The 22,711-nt window shown below is 38.8% G+C and overlaps 1 protein-coding gene across 1 annotated transcript in view; it reads left to right on the forward strand.

Annotated features, from left to right (window-relative positions):
• Lin28b (lin-28 homolog B) overlaps positions 1 to 22,711 on the forward strand; it is a 95,557-nt gene that overhangs the window by 67,089 nt on the left and 5,757 nt on the right. The gene's annotated exons all lie outside the window — the stretch shown is intronic.

The following is a 22,711-nucleotide window of genomic DNA, read 5'->3' on the forward strand; positions in this document are numbered from 1 at the left end:
TACAGTAGAGCGCCGATGCCCCTGCAGTGAGACAGAGAGGTGGGAACTGGGGACCCTCAGGAGCCTGTCGGCTAGGTAACCTGGCGTAGGCCAGTTTTAAGCAAGGTGGAAGGCAAGGTAAGGCATGAGAAGTTGCCTTCTGTAGCATGTCTACATGTGCGCGTGTACACACACACTAAAGAGAGAACAGGCAGACACATAGAGAGCTCAGAATCTCTAAAACGAGGAAAGGTGTTGATGTAAATTCTCTAAAAATGCAGTCACTATCATTTGTGATCTGGTTTCTTGTAGGGTTAAGATTTTCACCTAGCTTACTTTATTTATGGTTCTTAAACACTTCTACCTCCCTTCCACCTACTAACCAGAGGCAGAAGAGAAAGAAAGTTGTTAGGTAAAGGGGGCTGTAGACCTTTTTACAAGTAGTTCCTTGGGATGAGTCCACTTTTTGTTGTTTGGATACCAGCAGTTCAGTCCAATGGCCAACACCAAGCAGCAACAAGAATCAGCATTTCAAAAGATCGGGATAAGTCAGTGAAAGCCACAAGACTCAGTTGGATTGCCCTGAGAAGTTCTCTGGAACGTTTCCCTCTGCGAAGTCAAGTGTCGAAGATCAGCACAGCAATGTTGTTCCACACAGCGATACTTCACTGTCCGTGGACTTCTGTATATCTTGTCTCCTCAGAGTCCACCCATGGATGCTCTCAGCAGACCAAAGTCACGCCCCTCGTACGGGAGAGCTCCCCGCAAAACATCACGTGCCCTCTCACAAGCCAGCTTCTAACAAAGTATATAACTCAACTGAGTTTTCAAAGAAGCCAGAAACTTCCCCTTCAGTTTCTCTCCTTCATAACTGGAAACCTGAGTACAAATTGAAAAGTCTGTTTTCTAAGTCTATTATAATAAGGAAAACTGAATTACATAACTGTCTTTATGGAAGGATAAAGGAAGAGAGGCTCATCTTTCAAGGAGCTCACTTACTTTGTGCTGAATTTAAGCCAAGGACCGTTTCACACCTAGTCTGTCTCTTCAGGAGCCATTCCATACTAGAGATAGCAAAAGCTTCCGTTGAGAGCACCTAAGAACAGGAGTGTTGCATGTTTTAACACACTTCTGCTTTGATCTCTCCTCATGGTTGGTTCTGTTCTTTGATTTTAGTCCCTTTGATAACAATAGCCCACTGAGAGTTCATTTGTTCCTGTTCATTTATTTATTTTTGTTTATTTAGTATGTTCTAACATACAAAAATTAGCATTAATACAATAGGAGAAGGAAAAAAAAACAGTTCTTAGAAAAAGAACCAAGCACTTTGCTATTTACATACAATATGGTATTAAGGCTGAGAATATCTGCACATGTATTTTTCTATGAATTCAGCACAGAAACTGAACTAATAAACAACTTAATATAAAGAATTTAAGGGCATATGCCATATCCCAAGAACTTACAATTATAATCCTTACTTTTTTAAAAAAAAAATAATAATAATGTTCATTCGGGGTCTGGGGCAAAGCTCTGGAGTAAAAGGAATGCTTAACAGCCTTGAGGTCCTGGGTTCAGTTACTAGCCCCAAGAAAAATGACTCATTTTTGCATTTGGAATTCAAACTGTACCTAAAAGGAATCTGATAGAACTGTGAAAGGAACTAATAAAGGTATGTTAGATAATGGGAGTAGACCTAAAAAACTGTTCATGAATAATAATATTTCTTGCTCCCCCCCTTTAAAATGAATGAATGATGTTGTTAGTTTTCTGTTCGCCTTCTACTGCTGGGCATGCAGCCTACCCTTAAGAGTAGTTTGTCTCCTCCATGTGACTCCCTTGGAGAAAGCTAGTTTTCATTTGGCAGTGGTTATCAATTGGACATAGCTCCCGAGTTAGGGATGGGGAGCACTTCTCCTTTCAGCTCGAGGACCCCATCTGGTTTAACCAGCATAGGCCCTGTACATGCTGCCTCGGTCTTATGAGTTCAGATGACCTTTAATCATGTTGATTTGGGGGACTTTATTTACTTGGTGTCCTTTATTCTCTCTGCCTCTTATATTCTTTCTACCTCCTCTTCTGCAGGGTTCCCTAAGCCCTGAGGCAGGTAATTTGTTGGTAATATCTGATTTAGGTCTGAGTGTCCCAAGGTCTCTTACTTTCTGCTTTGTTTCATAATGTTGTGTCCGGCCTTTAAAAAATTGTCTTCTGTATGAATATATATGTAATTTATATTCTATAATAATATAGCTATAACAAAATAAAAATATATACAAATAAATATATTTTTCCATGTTTTTGTAAACTACAGGTCCTTTGTGTGTATATTATGGCTTCTAGTTTTATGCATTTATGGGATTCCTGACTGTGCAGAGAATGGGTCTGTGCGTCTCTATCTGTTATGCCTTTTCTTGGGCTCTTTTCTTTCTGTTTGCTGGTTTTGTCTTATTTCATTGTGTTTCTGTTTTATCTTCTTATATTCTATAAATAGTGTTTGGTACTTAGGACTAAATTGTATCCCAAAATTTGATCCATGATGAACAATTACTCCACTCTTGAGCTAGGTCTTTTGCCCAAGACTAATTTTTTTCTTTTCTTTGTTTACTCTCACTCCCACCCTCCCTCCCTTCCTTCCTCCCTTCCAGTAGATGTGTGTTTGTTTGTGTCTGTGTTTACTAGGAATTGAATCTAGATAAACATTTTACCCCTGTTTTTTGTTCTTAAAACTCAATGTTTAAAAAAGAAAATCTCTCAATAATTATGAGTTCAATGTAATGCTGCTCAAAATTTACAGATTCTAATAAGAAATTATGCATGCATGTACAATTACTTGTTGCTCAATCAAAAGGCAAATAAAACATTGGGACAGTGTGTATGTATGTAGAAAGGAGGTGTTTCCTCTTGGCAACTTCTGTGAAGTTCTGGGCTGGATAAACTCAGAAACTTTTGGGTAGCCCAGAAGGCCAGGTACTTCTCACTAGTGAGGGGAGCTAAAAGGGTTAACCTAGAAAGGACCCTGCAAGTCATTGTCTCTGGCTGTCACCCCTGGGATTGTTGATAAAGACTGGCAAAGGTCCAGTTGGACAACAGGTCCAATAGTTGGGAGACAGTCTAGACATAAGAATCAGAGAAAGTGAAAACGGCTGGAACCTACTAAATTTGTCAGTCTATTTCCATGACTGACCATGCGATTCTTCTAAGAGAAATAACATCTGCAATTTCTCTTTGAAATCTCTGAAAAGTTTTCTATTGGTGGATCTAACCTGGAACCCTCCATGGGAGGGGAATATAGGTGCTAATAACCATAATAAAACTGATATGCAGTTCAGTGCTATCACTGTGAATAATGCTAGAAAACAAGGGGAAGAATGATATTTGAAATGCAGCCAGCTGAGGAAGATGGTTGTTAGAGCAGCAGCATCTTTCAGAATTTTGGTAGAAATTAGCATTCTCATGTGAGAACTATTGGTGCAGTACTTGGGAAGCTTAGTTGTGAGGATGGCTTTGAATTTAAGGCCAGTCCAGAACACATAGTGAAACCTTGTCTCAGAAAAAGAAAATAAATAAAAATAAAAATGGGAGTGCTGTAGTGGTGGTTACATAATTAAGAGACTGTACTGCTTTTCCAGAGGACTCAAGTTTGATTCTTAGCAGTCAGTTATCTCACAAACTGCCTGTAACTTCATAGCTAGGTTATGTGATGCTTGTGGTCTCTTTAGGTACCTGCACTCTTGTACCAACACACACACACACACACACACACACGCGCACACACACACACGCGCGCACACACACACACACGTGGGGGGAGGGAGAAGAGACATAAAATAAATATTTTAAAAGACAGAGGCAGAAGTGCACACCCCCAGGCTTCCCTAGCTATATACCCTGTGGCCTTGGTGTTTCCCATGATTTTTGACAGATTGAAATTGAACATCCCCTTGATTTAAGGATGTAGGATGAAGCCTTTTTAGTCAAAAAGTGGTCTCGGGCACATGGGATGTAAGTGCTCAATCACAGTATCAAGAGAGATTTAATTCCCAGCAAGTCTAACAGAAGCCCAGGATTGATTTTATTGATCTAGACTACGATGTCTTTCTCTGGTCTGTTGAATATGAGTCACTTGCCCTCCTGGGGCAAGTGCTGGGGAGTCACATGAACCCCACGCAGACCGTAAACCTCAGAGATGGAGTGGGCATGGTTCTCAGAAAGACCTATCATTATGTGATGAGACTTAATGGGAGTAGCTTTTTTTTTTTTGTCATACACATAAACAGCCTTCTCAAGGAATCCCACCAGCAGGTTATCACCAAACAGGGAGGCACCCTGGGGTCTGTCAGCACACCACTTCCTTCATTCTGCATTCTTACTTCATCCTGTTGTCTGGTCTGTGTTTTCACTTCATTGTGCCTTTAGAAATTGCCTCGTGTGGTTTGTTTCTGAGGTTCTTTCTTCTTGCTTCTTTTTACCCTTTGCCATCTGATTCACCTGTGCTCTTAAATTAGTCTTTAAAATTTGACCCTTTTCCCCATCTCCTGTCTTGCTTTGTGCTAACTTTTTAGTTTAAATTAATTTTTTATAATTTATTCACTTTACATCCTGATTGTCGCCCCCTCCCTTGTCTCCTCCTGGTTCTACCTTCTGTCCCTCTTGCCCACTGTTCCCCTCCCCTAGTCTTTAGAAAGAGGGAGGCCTCCTCCTCCACCCTCTGGCCCCATCCTGCCAAGTCTCATTAGGACTACCTGCATCATCTTCCTCTGTGGGCTGGCAAGCCCCCACTCCCCTCAAGGGGGAAGTGATCAAAGAACAGGCAATAGAGCCCATGTTAGGGACAGCCCCTGCTCCCCTTACTAGGGTACCCACATGTAGACTGAGCTGCTTGTTGGCTACATATGAGCAGGGGTCTAGGACCCCTTCATATATGGTCCTTGTCAGGCCCCCATGGGCCCAGATTTGTTGGCTCTGTTGTTTTTCTTATGGAGCGTCTGTCTGCCCTTGGTCATTCAGAAGGACAAATGGAATAGACACCAGAAGGGGTTGAAGAGAGAGAACAGGATGGGAACCTACCATAAATGTTCTCTGAAAGACTACACCTACTAGGAGATGGAAGTAGATGCTAAGACTCACAGTCAAACTTTGGGCAGAGCATAGGAAAGAGTGCAGGAATAGAAGGACCCAGAGTGGACAGGAGCTTCATAAGAATACCAATAGAGCTAATTTTCTTTTGAATGTTAATTGAGTTCTTCAAGAATTTTGGCTGAGATCTTAGTTGTGATTGTCTGTTATTGTATTTTCAATTTACTTTTGCATTTTGAATTAATGTTTTTAGTTCCAGAGAAATCCTCTTATTCCAGATTCATTCAATTAACTCCAGATGCCAAAAGAAACCATATTTTTAAAAAACATGCAGCATTCTCAGATTACTTTGTATGGATTACTGATTGTATCGTTTCCATTTTTTTAAAGTATTTTTTAAGTCTATATGTGAAGGTAGGTAACTGTACCAGCACATGTGTGTGGAGGCCAGAGAGCAACTTGCAGGAGTCACTCGGTCTAATGAGTGGGAACATGGGATCGAACTTGGGTTGTCAGGCTTCTCACCAGCCCATTTCTCCATTCTTAATATGAACTCAGAACTGGCGTTTAGCTCTCCTGGGCAAAGTCGGAACTTGGAGCTGTGTTTAGAAGGTATGGTTTCTGCATATGAGGCCACAGTGAGGAAACAAACTATAACCTTCTGCTTAAGGAGATGAGGAGGACCGAGGAGCAAAAGAAGCAGCCAGCTTCTCTCTGTACTCCTCTGCTCATTGGAGGAGCAGCATCTACATGAGGAGAAAGGTTTTCCGTTTTATTTTCTCAGATTTTATCTTTGTGTGCGTGCGTGTGTGTTTGTTTGTGGTTATGAGCCAGGGTATTATACTTTATTAATGGTGTAGTTTGAGTAAAAGATGAAGCAGTCTACTAACATTTGGATGGAAGTGGTCAGTGATGTAGAATCATAAGGATTCTTAGGTATTTAGGTTGTATGAGGCCCAGAAGACATAGAGATGCTAGGGATCTCATATCTGCATTCAGCTGAGCTTTCTCTTTAAATTATAACCTTCCAAGCAGGCAAGGTGTCACATACCTGCAATCCAAGCACTCAGGGAGGCAGAGGTTGGCTGATTTCTGTGAGTTTGTGGCCAGCCTGGTCTATAAAGTGAATCCAAGACAGCCAAGGCTAGTCAGAGAAACCCTGTCTTGAAAAACCAAAATAAAAAAAAATAAAAAAAGAAAAAAATTATAACTTCTCCTGTATCTCCATAGGTTCATGGCCACATAATGCAAAGTGCATCCAATCCAGCCTTGAAATTCTCATGGTCTGTAGATCTATGTCATGCATTCTTAAGGTTGGTCTTCTCACTTCAGTTAATCTAATTGGAATTATTCTTCACAGGCCTGCCCAGAAACTAACCTAATTTAGATAATTTTTCACAGGCTTGTCTTCTAGATGACTCCACACCCGATGGGGTTAACAAACTGAATTAACCATAACATTCTTTTACAATCTTCTTGGGATTGAACTTTGGGCCTTGTGATTGGCAAATACTCAACTGTAAATTCAGCCCTTCTATCTTTTTAATGTCTGTAACATATAGCAGGGGTCCATATTTTTATGTCTGGTAGTTGTAATTTTTTTCTTTCTCTGGTGTTTCTTATTTTTAGTCCATTTTCATAGGACTTTACTGATCCTTTCAAGGCTAACTTTACTTTTCTAGTGTTTCCATATTGTTTGTTTCCGTTTTTATTTATTTTACTAACTTTGGGCTTCTTTTGCTATTTTCTTTCTAACTTTTCTAAGTAAAACTTATTTAAACTACTTATTTATAAGGTTTTGAACGTTTTAAATACAAATATTTAAAGCTCTAAATGCTGCCTCAGGCATATCCCATAAATGTTAACTTTTTTATCCCGTGAATTTTAACATTTTTTAAAATTTTAGTTTCTCTTATTCTTTTTTGATATGTTATTTAGAATTATGATGTTCAAATACATTGGAACTTTTGTGTGTCTTGTTTATTTCTGATTTAACTTTGTTGGAGTCAGAAAACAAGTTCTGGAAAGATTTCAACTTTGTGAAATTTGTTCACATTAATTTTTTTTCTCCAGATGTGGTCTGCCCTGGGCAATGTTCTGTATTGTACTTGAAAAGAATGTATATTCAACAACTATTGAGTACATCATTTTATGGTGTTAGTTAGATAATATTGCTTTTTAATGCAGTCCAAAATTAGATTTTACTCTGCTATGTCTCCTTTTTTATCACTTACTGAAAGGGGGATGTTAATTTTCAACTGTGATTGCTGCTATCTCTGCTTTTCTTTGAGTTAAAGAGTGTCTGTTTTGTGTGCTTGGACTTTGTAACAACAGCAAATTTGTTGGAAGTTTTATGTCTTCCTGATGAATTGGCCTTTACATTTATGATATGTTTCATTTCTCTTATAATCTCTTTTAAGTATATTTTAGTTTATTCTTTGACACTTTCTTACATGTACAGTGTCACTTGAACATATCCAAACCAAATTCCTTCTCCCATGCCCTGGAAATTAACCTTACTTGAAGTACTCATTAATAATTACCAACTTTTAAAATGGCCTAATCAGATCTTTGAAAGGCATCTCCACCTTCTGATTGAGTGTGCAGAGGTAGAACATCTGTATTTAGTTATTGCTGCTGTTATATCCAGACCTCATTTTAGTAATTTAGTTTTATTTCTCTGACTTTTTGTTCCTTTTTAAAGCATTTCTTCTGCTTCTTTTGTTTAATATTCTTCCATTTGAGAATTTTAAAGAATTCTACAAAGTTTTTCTCATGTCATATTGTACTTCTCTGCCTTACTGTATTAAGGCATGGCACAAATATCACAGACTTTTGCTTTAATGCATTAACTTTGCATTTTGCAAACATATCTTTAAAATTTTTCATTTCTTAACTTTGTATATGTTGTGGAGGGTGGATGCATGGAGGCCAGAAAACAACTTATGGATGTTGGTTCTTCTCTTCTAACATGTGGGTCCTGAAGAGTGAACTCAAGTATCAGGTGGTCTGCCCTGGTGGCAAGCATCTTTATACACTGAGCCATCTCCCTCCCCTGTATATACATCTTTCTTTTTTTTTTTTTCTAAATGTTCATGAGTCAACATTTCTGTTAAATCCTAAAAACATTTTTTTGTTGCTTTTGATTTTTTGCTAGCAAAAATTCATTCAGATACTTTATCCTTATTTTAATAAATTTAGTGTTTGCCTTGTTTAGCATGTATGAGGGTCTTCCTGAATTTTCTTTCCAGTGACATAACAGACAACCAAGTCCACAGCCCAATCTCATCCCCCCAAAAAGTTTTGTCTTTGTTTTCTCTTGCTGCGCTAATACACCATGACCAAATCAAGTTGGGGAGAAAAGAGTTTATTATCTTACAGTTTTTAGTCCAGCATTCGGGTCAGGAACCTAAGGTTATGGAGGAGTTTACTAGCTTCCTCTTCATGGCTTGCTCAGCCTTTCTTATAGCACCCAGGACCCCCACCCAAGGGCACAACCCTTGGCACTACCCACAGTAAGCTGGCCCTCTGTCATCAATCAATCAAGAAAATGTACCACAGCTGAATCTGATAAAGTCTTATGGAGGCATTTTCTCAGTTGAGGACCCAGGTGACTCCAGCTTGTAGTGAGTTGAACATAAAGCTGGTAGCACAGCTTAGAAGTGTTTTTTTTTTCTTTTATTATTCTTCAGGTGTGTTCTGTTGTCATTTTACTTCCATTACCTCTAAGAAAAATAATAGACATGACCTTTTCTTTGTATTTTTCCTTCTAAACTTTATTTTTATTATTTTGAAAGGTTTATATATGCATATAATATCTCTTGCTTATATCCAACACCCCTCCCCACACTCCTTCCTACTTTCCACTTGGACCCTATCAAAACCACATCTGCCTTTTAACACCACATCCTCTTTAAAAACATTTTTTTAATAACCCGCAGAGTCCAGTTATTAATGCTCCTATGGGTATGGGTATTTGGTCATCTACTGGTGCATCCTACCAGCACCCATAGCCAAAAGAAAATGACTCTGTCTTAGATAGGGACAGGGCCTCAGAGTCTCTTCTGCTAGCCATGTTGGAATTTTGACAGACTAGAATTTGTGCTGTGAGTTGATGTGTATAACCACTATCTCATGCCCACATAACAGTATTTCACAGCTCTCCTCTTGTGTTGGTTTGAATAGGTTTGGCCCCCATAGTCTCCTGTGTTTGCATGCTTGGCAGTTGGGAGTGGGAGCTATTAGGAGGTGTGACCTTGTTGGAGGTAGTATGTCACCATGGGGCAGACTTGAGGTCTACTATGCTCATGCTATACCCAGTGTCACACACAGTCTCCTCTACTGCCTACAGATCAAGATGTAGAACCCTCAGCTCCTTCTCCAGCACCATGTCTGCCTGAACACTGTCATATGTCCCATCCTGATGGGATGGCCTAAAGCTCTGGAACTATAGGCCAGCCCCAGTTAAATGATTTCCTTTCTAAGAGTTGCCTTAGTCATGGTGTCTCTTCACCTAAGAGAAAGCCTAAGACACCGCCCCACCTTCCAGCTCCTAACATTCTTTTTTCCCCCTCAACATAATATTTTTATTATTTGGAAACGTCATACAGTGTATCCCATTACACTCACTTCCAATTCCTCAGAGGTGCATCCTCCCACTCTTGTACCCTCACCAAGTCCAATCTATGTTTCCCATATATTCTTTGGAGCAATGTCAAACTCCTAGTGGCCAACTGCTTAAAGGTAACTGAGTCCTTCCCCACTCCTATCCCCTCCAACTCCATTCCAATCCCCACCCTCACTCTCACTCCCCAACATGTCATGCCAAAAGCCGTTATTTGTGAAAAGCTACATTTTTATTTCAATTTTTACGGACTTTCTTCAATAGCTTCTAGTCTGGACTATTTCTTTTGTTAGGGGGGATAGGGGGAGGAAAGAGTTTGTCCCTGAAGCCTTCAGAGTCTCTCATTCTCAATTATGAGTCTGTAGTCACTAATACCACTGCAAAAGAAGCTTCCTTGTCCACAACAGCTGGTGGCAGCATGGATCATTGACTTCTACATGGTTTCTGGTGAGAACATGGACCCCAGACATCCAAAGCCTCCAGTGGCAGCATGGAAAATGGACCTTAACATGGTCTCTAATGGCAGCATGGACTGCAGACGTCCATATGTCCTCCTGCAGCAGCCCTGATCCTGGATGGTCTCTGGAACAGATCCTGGACCTCAGCTTGGCCCCCAGTGGCAGCATGGACCAAGGACATCAACATGGTTTCTGTAGGCAGCATGGAGCAAAAACAGCAACATAGCTTTGGTCAACAGCACAGACCTTGGACGTCTACATTACCTCTGACTGAAACACTGACCACAGATTTTCAAGGCAGCACAGCTCATGAATACCACCACAGTCACTGGCAGCAACATGGACCACTGATACCAACATGGCCTCTAGCGGCAGCTCAAGCCATGGAGATCTTTCCAGGAGGCTTGATCTGGAAAATGAACCATTCTTCATCTCAGATATCTTGTTGCTCAGAATCAGTGTGATCCTGCAGTTGGTCAACACATTAGGGGTGGGGATCGGGGGCTACAGAACCTCTGTGAGCCCCAGACTGGTGTACACCATGCTCCTTTGTCTGCTGCAGTCATACTCCCATACCTGTCAGCACTGATTCTCTAGGTCTGCCTCTCTCTACTGGGGCCCTGCTCCCCCATCTTTTTCTCCAGCTCCATGAAGGCACTTTTCATAAGCATCTTCCCCTAACACCTGATTTCTTTTAGTTGTTCTGGAGATACTGTGTGTTCTACAGGCTCATCCTCTGCTACCACATCTCTTAGAGCCTCTAAGCATCTCTCAGGGTCCTTGGCGCTGGCCACCGCCACCATACTGAATCTCGAATCTGCTACACATGATTGTATTTGTTTGTTTGTTTGTTTCATAAAATGAATTGCATCTCCCATATCCTTTGTTTCTTTATTTTGGTTATAGTTATTTTAATTAGAGTATGCCAAGCTGTTGCTTTCTTTGAATTTATCATTTTTTAATTTTATTGAGGGTTTTTTGTTGTTGTTGTTGTTGTTGTTTGTTGATTTAAGACTTTTCACAAAACTTGGGAAATTTTGGCCATTATTTCTTAGGGATTCTTGTTTGTTTCCATGACTTTGTTGTTATTTTAAGACAAGTTTTGCTATTTAGCTCTCAAATCGGGCACTTTTCTGCTTTTGCCTCCCTGTTTGGATTATAGCTGTGCAGTACCATGCCCAGCTTCTGTGGTTCCCCTCTCTGTCCTGCTCTTCCTATCACCTCCCAGCTTCTAACTGCCCATATCAGACTTTTATGACTGTCCCATATGTCACAGAAATCCTATTTGTGTTTCTCTTGACTTTTAATATATTTTAATTAATTCTTTGAGAATGTAATACAATGCATTTTCATCATATTCACCCCTTCACTTCTCTCCCTGACTCTTCTCGCACTGCTATACCGTGTATGCTCTTTTGGTTTTGTTTTTTTTAAATAACTAGTTGAGTCCAATTTGTGCTACCAATATGCTCCTGATATGAGACCATCCACTGACATATAGTTGACCTATTTTTATTTTATTAATCTTAATTTTGTTGTAATTCAGTTTCTATCATTGTTTTTGTCCCCATCTATTTATTTTGTTCGTGTACATACACAGGACTGCTCTGGCAAATGTGTGGAGGTCGGAAGACAACTTTCAGAAGTCAGTTCCTAACTTCTACCATATGGGTTCTGGAAATCAAAGGCATGTTTTCAGGCTTAGTGACTTGCGACCTTCAACAGCTGACCCATCTTGGTAGCCTAAGGTCACTGCTTCCTCAGTTTCTTAAATATTTTTACTCTATTAACAAATTTGTTCATTTTAAACATTATAACTTTCAATTCTAAATTTTCTGTAACTTTTCTGTTATAATTTTCTGTTTTCTTTTAGGTGATTGAGTATATATATAATAGCTGCCTTGAGGTATTTTTTTTCCTTTGTTTTTCCTTTCTATTTAGAAAATTTGAGACTTTTGGAATCTTGAATGTTTTTCTCTCTTCAATATGGGTACTTTTTCCTACTTTTCATGTCTGATAATTTGTTGTTCTATGCAAAATGTTGGGATGATAGGTTGTAGACTGTGTGGGTTATTTTAACTTTATAGGGTTTTGGGTACTACTGTATGAGGTAGTATTACTGCATTTTTACTCTGGCTTTACTTTTGTTGCAGGTTAAGGTAGATCTGTTTTGTTTTGTTGCTGGGTCCTGGAGAACAGCCCTTTTTCCATAAAAGGAAAGATTGCTATGATTAAGTAACTTTCCATGTTTCTGGATTTAAATTTCCATGTGATTTCTATACTCTGGCTAGTCATCATTTCCCATCATTGACTGACCTCAGGTATCTTTGTTTACCATTCTTCTATTAATAAAGCCTTTCTTGCTCCTCATTGCAGAGCTCTTAATCAGAAGTGTTTATGCATTAGGATGGGAGACACCTTTCCATAAAGCCCTTTTCTCCAAGAACCTGATTTATGAATTCTATTTCTTCAGGAATCCCGAGTTCATGTTTGTCTCTACCCTTTGTGTGATTCTTTCTGAGGAGATATGAATAAATATCTGTTCGTCACTAATTGAGCACCATGGCAGTCCCACTCAACTTTAGCTTATTGGGTTGTCTTATAGGCACTTGGATGAGGGGATGTTATACAGGAGCATGGTTGACTGACAACCAGGGACTGCTGTATCTGCAGGGTTCCTGCCCAGATTGCATGCAGCTCCCAGGACACTCCCTTCTCCCACCTATTGTTTACAGCTGAGCTAGCTTTGGGGAGAGGCCTAGTGAATGTTATGAGCTGCCGCCTTCCCTCCAGAAGAGAATGTTTCATTGCAGACGAAATTGCTACACAGCAGTGCCTCTTCAGCTCAGGGACAATAATGTATGGCTGGACAGAAGCTGGTGCCTTACATTTCCATTCTCTCAAGTATCACAATTCTTTGCTGCCCATTTCTCTGTCCTGTGGCTGTAAACAGTTGCCTTACACATCTTTTCCAGTTCAGAGTTACCTGCTACAGGGAAGCATGTCTATTTATGTTAAGTTTCTAATACAAGTCCACCGAGCCTATCTTTAATTATTTTGTCCTATGAAAATCAACCTATATTTTATAATTACATGTTATTATTGCTAGGATTCAAATTCTAGAGAGAATTTCTATATAATCTCTTGAAGTTTTGTTTCTTTTGCTGGATTTGTTTTCCACTTGTCATCTGTCCCCTATAATCTGTTAAAGGTTATGGACTTCCTACTCTTTTCATATACATAAGGCAAAGTTTTTATCTTGGTGTATGGTGAGATTTAATCTGTGTGTCACATTTCTGCTGTGCTCTTAGCATTTATCTGCCATATAACAACATAGGGTCATCTGGATGCTACACATACAAAGTGTAGCTCACTTGAAGCATATTTTCTATGTTGGTTTCTCTGAACATATTTTGTTTAATCAGGGTTGTTTTCATGTTGTGTATACTTCATTTTTGTATTTTTATAGGAGTAACTTCTTAAATTCATAATATTTATCTTAGATATATATAAAATTGATGATTTTATTGTTTTCTTGTATAGTTTTCCCATTATATTAAAAATTGTGATGTACATTATTTTGCTATAAATTACCCTTTTCTCTTTTTTTGCAAGTAAATTTTTTCTTTATTATTATTTTTGATCATCACAATTTATTCACTTTGTATCTCAGCTGTAGCCCCCTCTAACAACCCCTCCCCCTACCTTTTTCTTGTATGTTAAGGGTAATAGAGTTGGAACATTGCTTTCCCTGAGACATGAAGGAGACATCTGTTCATGCCCCATGGGGCACTGTCAACAAACTAAAGGGACCAAGTCCAGCTTGGCAAACCTGTCAGGTTCCTTAGAGCATGCTGACTCCAGCAGCTGTACCCATTACCCCAAAAATTCCTACCTCAGCAGGCGTAAGGACAACTCCAAAAAAGAAGCACCGGAAGGAGTCCCACCCTCCCCCAACTTTCTACCCTTGTATATTCTAGCACTTCACAACTCCGAGCCCAGCTGCTGGGGCAAGATGGAAGAAATAGCTAGAAAGCCCTTCTGAGAGTGAGGTAGCATAGCACCAGAGAAAGCCCTTCTGAGAGTGAGGTAGCATAGCACCAGAGAAAGCCCTTCTGAGAGTGAGGTAGCATAGCACCACACCATCCATGCACATAGACCTGGCTGTTGCCTGTGGTGTTCTATCAAAGCTGTTCACCAGACAGCAGTCTCAGGCCCATGCAGGCCGTTACATCATTACATCATCACATCATCACAAACATGTTTCAAATATAAATCTATACAGCTATATTATTTTTAACTTCAGGATAGAAATAGTACACTATAAAAAGATATTAGCTTGATAGTGTTAAGAATATCTCTGTAAAAACATTAGAATATATTTATTGTATTGTCTGTGTTTGATTTTAGCTGAAAGACCAAGAAGTGACTTTATTTCATCTTAAAAAAAAAAACAAAAAACAAAAAACAAAAAACTGAAGTCATGATTATCCAACATTTATCTACAAAGAACTCCTAGATTAAAAATACATTTTCTTTGGAGAGAATTTGTGTTTTCCCTGATCAAGATTATTAATAACTTGTAACCAACCCCTTTTAACAACAAGTATCTATCACGTAATAGAACGACCAAAGCCTACCCACCCCACCTTAATATATCTTAATATTTCTTAATATCTCTTTCTATTGATTTGGGGCATAATATCCCTTTTGGAGTGCCCAGGAAAATTGGGAAAATGGTTTAGCAATCTAGCAGTAACATTTGTTGTCTAGTCTCTAAATGCTGTGGAAATGCAGGGTTTTCATTCTTCTGTCATACATCTATATAGTATACGGGTTGATTTAGTTGTACAGTTTTGTTTTTTTTTTTTTTTCCTGTAACTAAGTGTCTCACTGCCTCTATTGTTCCTTTTTCACCAACATTAGGAAAGTTTAGAGTTAACAAAGCATTATTTAGCCTGTACCTTGGGTCTTTTCTTTCCCTTTTTATTTAATAAGCATCTCTTTTAACATACAATTAGCTCTTTCTACAACAGCTTGTTCTGTAGAATTGTGTAGTATACCAGTAATGTGCTTCATCTTGCTGTATACACATACAGAAGCATTATCAGTTTTAGTTTGTACAGGTATCCCCATAGCTGCCATTATTTCCAATAAATGTGTAATTATACACTCAGCCTTTTCAGAACTTAAAGCAGTTGCCCGTTGAAGCCCTGAATATGCATGTATGGCATGGTGAACATACCTTTGTTTTCCAAATTCTGCAAAATGAAACATCCATCTGCCAGATATGATTTCTTTTGATGCCCTTAGAGTTATTTCCAGCAGATAGTGGAGTTTGGTTATACAGAGAATACATATAACATGTTTATTTTTCATTTATTTGTCTTGTTGCCAACTGATAATTTTTTTCTTTAAACCTTTACTGTTAACATGTGTTTTTCATGAAAATTTGAGGCTTCTAATATGTTTTCTATTAGCAATTGGTTAGTTTTCGCATTTCCTTTTGCCAATGGACCTGGCAAACCTGTATGAGACCAAGTGAATATAAGTAATATATAATGAATAGTTTCTTCTTCTGATGGCCTGTTGCAATTGCATAAATAACAGTTAATTCTGGGTTATGAGGAATAAATTCAGGAGGTTCTATATGCAAAACAATTCTTTCTGTATGTTAAGAGTCAATAATTATATTAAGAGATTCAGGAATATCTAACAATACCAGAAAGATTGCATACAATTCTGATTTTTGAACTGAAGAATATGGGCTTTGGATCACCTTGCTTATTTTGTCTAATTTATAACCTGCCATGTCCATCTTGTTTGCATCAGTATAGATTCTTGGTGCCTCTGGAATTGGCGTTCCCTTTACAATATGTGTAAGAATCCAATTAGTTCTTTTTATAAACTGTGTTTGTTTGCTCTGAAGATAGTTGTTATTAATCTCTCCCAAGTAGTTACTACTTACAGTGATATAACCTCAGTATTAGTAAGAGGCACTACAGTTTCAACTGGATCTGTTCCGTCTTTTCTACCTTTGATAAGTAAGGCAGAAAACTTTTCTATGTATGTCTTTAAATTTTTTACTTTGTTTATGTGCTGAGGAAATCCATTTCATAATACTATCTTCCCTTTGCATAATGAGCCCAGTAGGAGAATGAGTTGAAAGCAAAATGAGCAAAATACAGTCAAGTTTAGGATCAGTTCGATCCACAAATGCATCTTGCAGTCTTTTTCCTACCAGAATTAATGCTTTTCTGCTTCAGCTGTTAGACATCTTGGGCTGATTAAATATGAATCTCCTTGTAATATTGGAAACAAATTACTTAGCTCATACATACTTAATCCAATTGTAGGCCTCAGGCAGTTAATATGTCCCATTAAATTTTGAAAATCATAAAGTGTTTGCAGTTGATCCCTACAGATCTTTACCTTTTGTGGTCAATTTTTTTGTTGAGTTATTTTATAACTCTGATAGCTAGTAGAATCTCCTCTCTGTATTTTTTCTGGAGCAATCTCTAACCCCCAGAATGGCAGAATTCTTTGTTTCCTTAAACATTGTTTTCTAAAGTATTTTCATAAGAATCAGCCAACAAAATATCATCCATATAAAGATAAATAATAGAGGGAATTGCCTATGAATTATTTCTAGCAGTTGTTTCACAGAATATTGACATAAAGTTAGACTATTTAACATTCCCTGTGGAGGTACCCTCTAATGGTATCTCTTTATTGGACCACAATTGTTAAAAGTAGGTACTGAGAAAGCAAACCTTTCCCTATCCTGTTTATGCAAGGATATTGTGAAATAGCAATGTTTTAAATCAATTACTATTATAGGCCATGACCAAGGTAACAAAGAAGGTAAAGGAATTCCAGTTTGTAAAGGACCCATTAGTTGAATGACTATTGACTGCTCTTAAATCCATTATCATCTCCATTTTCCTGATTTTTTTTTTTTTTTTTTACAAAACAAAGGAATTCCATGGGCTCCTAAACTCTTCTCTATGTTAAGTTCCCAGCTGCCCTTATACCAGTTGTTCAAATGCCTGCAATTTGTCTTTTATTATAGACCATTACTCTTGCCATGCAGGTCTGTCTGATAACCAAATTTTAGGGTAGGGCTCTTAGAATTTCAGCAGTGGCCCCTCTTAAAAATTTGGAAACTCAGTCCCAGTGATGTCCTGTGCTTAAACAATGGGTACAGCTTGTGACTGTTCTTGATTACATGTGTCAACACCTCCTCCAGGATCACCTACCATTTCACCCCTAGTTTCATCATTGGCTGCCTCTGGGATTTCAGGAATATTAATTTGAGTGCCCCTTTGTAGCAAAAGATCCCTTTCCCATAAATTTATGGGTATGTCAGCCACGTAAGGTCTTAACTTCCCTCTTTGCCCTTCTGGTTCCACATATTTAATCCACTGTATACTTTGTCTTATTTGAGATAATTTACCAAGTCCTATAAACTGTGTACAAACCTTCTAAAGTGGCCATTCTGGATGCCTAGACTTTTGGAAGAGGGTACTGACATCAGCTCCTATATCAGCCAGACTTTCTACTTCAACACCATTCATTTGTACCATTAATTTGAGTCTCTGATCATTAACCACTGTTTGCCAGAACACATGTTTTCCAGTACTCCCACGTGCTCCTGTTCTTTCTACGGGAGCAGCTTTGCCCTTTACATAGGGAAACAGTAACAGCTGAGCAATTCTATCTCCTGCATTAATTTGCATCTCCTTTTTTACATATGCCATGATTTTAATTTCTTCCTTGCAGTTCCCATCTGTGATATCTGGATGCACAATAAATTCTTGAGAAGATAATCTACTTCTTCCTAAGATCACCCCTACTGTACCTGAAGGCAAAGTGCCATAAACACCAGTAATTATTTTGTAACATTTGCCTTCTGGGGCTAGAGTAAGAGGTTTATCTGTGTCCAGATCCAAAGCAGCACTGACTTCAGTAGCATTTGTGGGATCAACAATATTTAGTTTTGATCTTTCTGCCTGCTTGTCACCTCCTGGCTTACCAAAGGAAAATGACTCATATTTTTGCTGTGAGGCCTGGAGCTGACAGGCCCTTTCATTCGTTTAATGGTGGCAAGAGGATACCTTGTTAATCCCATTTAGATATACACTCGTTACTCCAATGCTTTCCCTTCTTACAGTCCTACAAATTAGTCAGTGAAGTGGTTTGATCAAGTGAAGCAATTGATCTTTAACAACATTTATCCCCCTTGTTATATTTTATGGTTCTTTTTGTGTGGCTTCGTTCTCAAACCACAATAACCATTTTAACTGTTGACAGCTACTAGCACAGGTGACACCAATCCTTGTTAATCTTGGGAAATAAGCCTGTTTTGCATAGTCCAGTTGTTTAACATTTGTTTAACAAAAGATGAATGCATTCCATACTGTACAAAAGACTCATTAAACTGCTTTAGATCTAACATTTCTATTGGACTCCATGTGATCTGATCATAAGCCTCACAACCATTATTAGCAGGCATATGTTGCACAAAGACTGGGAGGGCTGATGGTGCCCTCTAGCAGTGCATTTGGCTCCGGAGCCCTTTTGGTCATTATGGCTTCCTGTTCTTTCCTGCCCCTTGCTGAATGCAGGTGCTCTGAACACCTGACGAATGGGGCAGGGCAGGATGGCAACCGGGAACTTCCATTTTTAGTTCCTGGGAGAACACTTTTTTTTTTTCTCCCTTTATCAGCAGCACTATTTGCTTCCCAAGCACTTCAACCTTTACCCATAAACTTTCTTGTACCACCAACTCTGCAAACTTTCCAAAACAGGAGAATTGAGTGACACTTCTAGTTTTTGTATTTAATCCACTTTTTTCTCAAGCCCCTTTATATCCACTTGTTCATCCATTCTTCTAGTCTTTTTAAAAGTGGAATATAGGAAGAAGACAAAGCAAAACAGAAAATCCCATTTGGGAGCAACTTGGGAGAAAACCCAGAAGCAGATGCTGCTATAAACATTTTACTTACATATTGAAAGAGTACATTCATTCCTTCATGACTTCCATCCCCTGTACTCCATTAGAAACCAAGTTCCCCATAAGCCATGTCTGGGTGTAACTTATTAGCCCTTTTTATTGGTTTCTTACCAACCACATTGAGTGCCACCTGTTATGCTCATTTTTAAACCTTTATTTGGGGTTTCGTAAATCCTCTCCCTTCCAAATCCCCAAACCTAGGTAAGAGAGAGAAGGTTAGTGGGGCAAAGGGCACAGACCCCTTTACTTCTTCCAGCTGTCTAGGGTTGATGGGTTCCCTTGGGGCTATACCAATTCTCTGTCAACAGCAAAAGCAGCAAGCCATCTCGTTCAAGCTGCTGCATTGAAACTCTTCTCTCCATCTGTCTCCAAGACCATCCATCTCTGATCTCTCCAAACTGCCACTTGCCACATGCCACACTTTCTGGGCTCTCTTATTTATATCCATTAGAATCCTAGGCCTCACCCCTCTCCATGCTGCACAAGGCAGGCCACTGCCCGCTGGCAAATGCCGTGCCCTGCTGGAGGCAGTTCTCAGCCGGGAACAACTAAAGCCCAAACAAAAATCCCACACATGGGATTAAAACAAAACATACTTACATAATGTAACTGGGTTTTTAAAGAAACAGAAACTTCCATTATAGAAAATGTGAGTCGATGGAAAGAAAACCAGTCCAATAAAGCATCCAGGAAGTCAAGACAAAAGACTGTTTTCTGGGATGCATGGGAACAGATTCTCTGCCCTTAAAACTACTGTCTACACAGTAATTTCTTTTCTCCTTCCACCTTTAAAGCAACATTGATGTAACCATTTATTTGCAGCATGTACATGTGGAGGTTAGAAGTCAATGTGTGGGAGGTTGTTCCCTCTTTCAGCTGTCAGGGCTCTGGGGATTGAACTCAGGCTCAGGCCTGGCAGCAGGTACCTCATTGCCGCCCCTCCTTAGTGTCTTTGTGTTCTGTCTCCCCATAGCCTGTGCTGTCTTGAAAGTTCTCCTGCCTACCTCTAGGGTGCTGGAATGCTGGGCTTGTGCTGAAAACAAGGCTCAAATTAATTCTTTCTATTTTCTTTTGTCTGGACAATCCTTTGGAAGAACTTACATGGCCTGTATTACCCTGGAATAGATTTTTTAGTTAGTCCAAGGTATACATCAGAAAAATACCAACTGTTTAAACAATGAACTCCATGTAGAAAGACATGAGTTGCATCTGTAAAAACGCAGATTAATTTTTTGTTATCTAAGTACAAGAGTAGGGACCAGAAGTGTAAAACAGAGGTAGAGTAAGTGCTTATGCAAGGCATACATTGATTTTTCACCCTAACTACTATCCTTCTCCCTAAAACTACAAGAGTAGGTGTGCTAACTAGTTTTATGTCAACCTGACAGTCTGTAATCCTCTGAGAGGAGGGCCCTTCAGGGGAGAAAAAATGCCTCTAGAAGACTGGGCTGTAAGCAGGCTAGACTGTAGGGCATTTTCATAGTTACTGATGGGGGAATGACTAGCCCCCATGACAAGTAGAGATAATTCCTCGTTATATAACCAAACTAATCAATAAGGTTAGTAGAGTAGTTGACAAGTAAAGAAACTCCCCTTTGAACTTCTCACAAACCTTACGTTAGTTTAAAGAGTCTGAAACTGAAATTAGAAGATAGAAAATTCATTTCTAGTGCCAGAAGTTTTAGTTTCAAATTTTGTTTTATGTCCATGCCACCCAGATCTAGAAACATGGCCATTCAAACACCTACCTTTTATTGGGCACCAAAAAGAGCTGGTTGGCAATTATATTGTTGGAATTTCACAATTATTTTGATATATATGCTGAGAACCTAATCTGAGTGACTTAAGGAAAGAAATAATGAGTAGGCTATTGTTGCAAGGATATTCTTTTAGGGAACATGCAGTTTAAATACTAAAGGAAAGTCATTTTCATAAACAGCATGGGAAGTAAATTTTCTATTAAAAATCAACCAAATTTGAACTGTAGTGATTGGGATGGTCAATCACCTCCATAGGCTCAGAAATTTTACACTTGAACTTCAGTTGGTGCCACTTTGTTCAGGTGTGGAACCTTTAGGAAATGCAGCCTTGTTGCAGGAAGTATGCTATAGGCAGAAGGGGAGGGTACTTTGGGGGTTCATAGCCTTATTTCACATCCAGTTCATTTTCCTGGCTTTCGTATTGTAGAGAGAAATGTGATCTTTAAGTTTCCTGATCAGGCCTTCTGCTGTGCCTCCCTCACCATTGTATGCTCTCTCTCTATATATATATGCATTTCAAGATTATTTTACATTTAGGCATCTAAGGATAACAAATTAAGAGTTACTATAGGAAATCTTAATAAGGTCAATAAGTGTTAATTTGTAATGATGATGAAGTTCAGGGAAAGTAGCAGTTGATTAAGGAATGTTAATCCTTCCGTCCATTTTGATGACACAAGTACATACACTGAAAACCTGTTACTGATTGATACACTCGGAATTACATAATGGCCTCAGACCAGATAAGCCAGTTGTAAAGTTAAACTCAGGGGGTTTATACAGTGATTTTCTTCCTAAATGAGCCAAGATCTGTGATGGTGAGCAGTCTTTTTAATTACCACAACCAGAGATGGTGTCAATTTTATATCCCATGAAAGAGACAAGTTACAAGCATTTAACCCATTCTCCATTGCCCCCCCCCATCTCCGCTAAGAGGTCTGCTCTGTTCCTAACCACACTCATTACAGTATCCCTTATTCAGACCATCAGTATAGAGACTTGAGACTCAGGTAACTGCAGGATAACTTTGAAACACAAAACACTGGTGCCTGGATAGTCAAAGATTTTGACTTGATGGATCTGTACCTAGAAGTTAGGATTTTCAAAAGAGCTTCCAAGATTTTAGAACTACTGCTATACAGTAGTCTTGTCACTGCACTGGGAATAATAGTGAAAATCAAATTATAGAGTACAAATAAATATCTATAATTATAATTGCTTTCCTTTTTCATTCTACAAAGAGCATATTGGTTCTTTGGTTGTTTTTAGGAGGGACTATAGTATCTCATGGAGGAACAAAACCTTGCTAACTGCCTGTCAGATGTTCCCACCGTTTGTTAACCATTTGTCCCTTACCAGCTTTGCCATGTACTCAAAGGTGCATAAAATTAGTTAGCCATATATAATATGCTTAAAGCATAAAGATGAGTATATTCTATTGAATAAAATGCAATTTTTAATGAATAATTTGTCTTGGAGATTTTTCTGTATCAGTGTATATAGATAGATATACCTTTGTGTTTAAATATTCTTTTTATGCATATTAATATCTGAAAAAATATTTCTTGCTATTTGTAGGCTTTGAGTTTTATATATTTATATCTTAGACCAAAGATATAGACGCTAGCCAGATCACTTGGGTTTATTATAAGTCTTCTTATTCTTGTTTACTTTTCTAACTTTTTACCAGTGTGGACAAAGCTTTAGTTTAACTATTCACACCCAGTCTTGGTGCTTCACACCATGGTGAACATAGGGCTCATTCCTACAGCTACGGTTGTAATCTCAGGGTATGTGT

The sequence above is a fragment of the Psammomys obesus genome, unplaced genomic scaffold (assembly GCF_907164565.1).
Source record: "Psammomys obesus unplaced genomic scaffold, mPsaObe1.curated_primary_1811, whole genome shotgun sequence".
Lineage (NCBI taxonomy): Eukaryota > Metazoa > Chordata > Mammalia > Rodentia > Muridae > Psammomys > Psammomys obesus.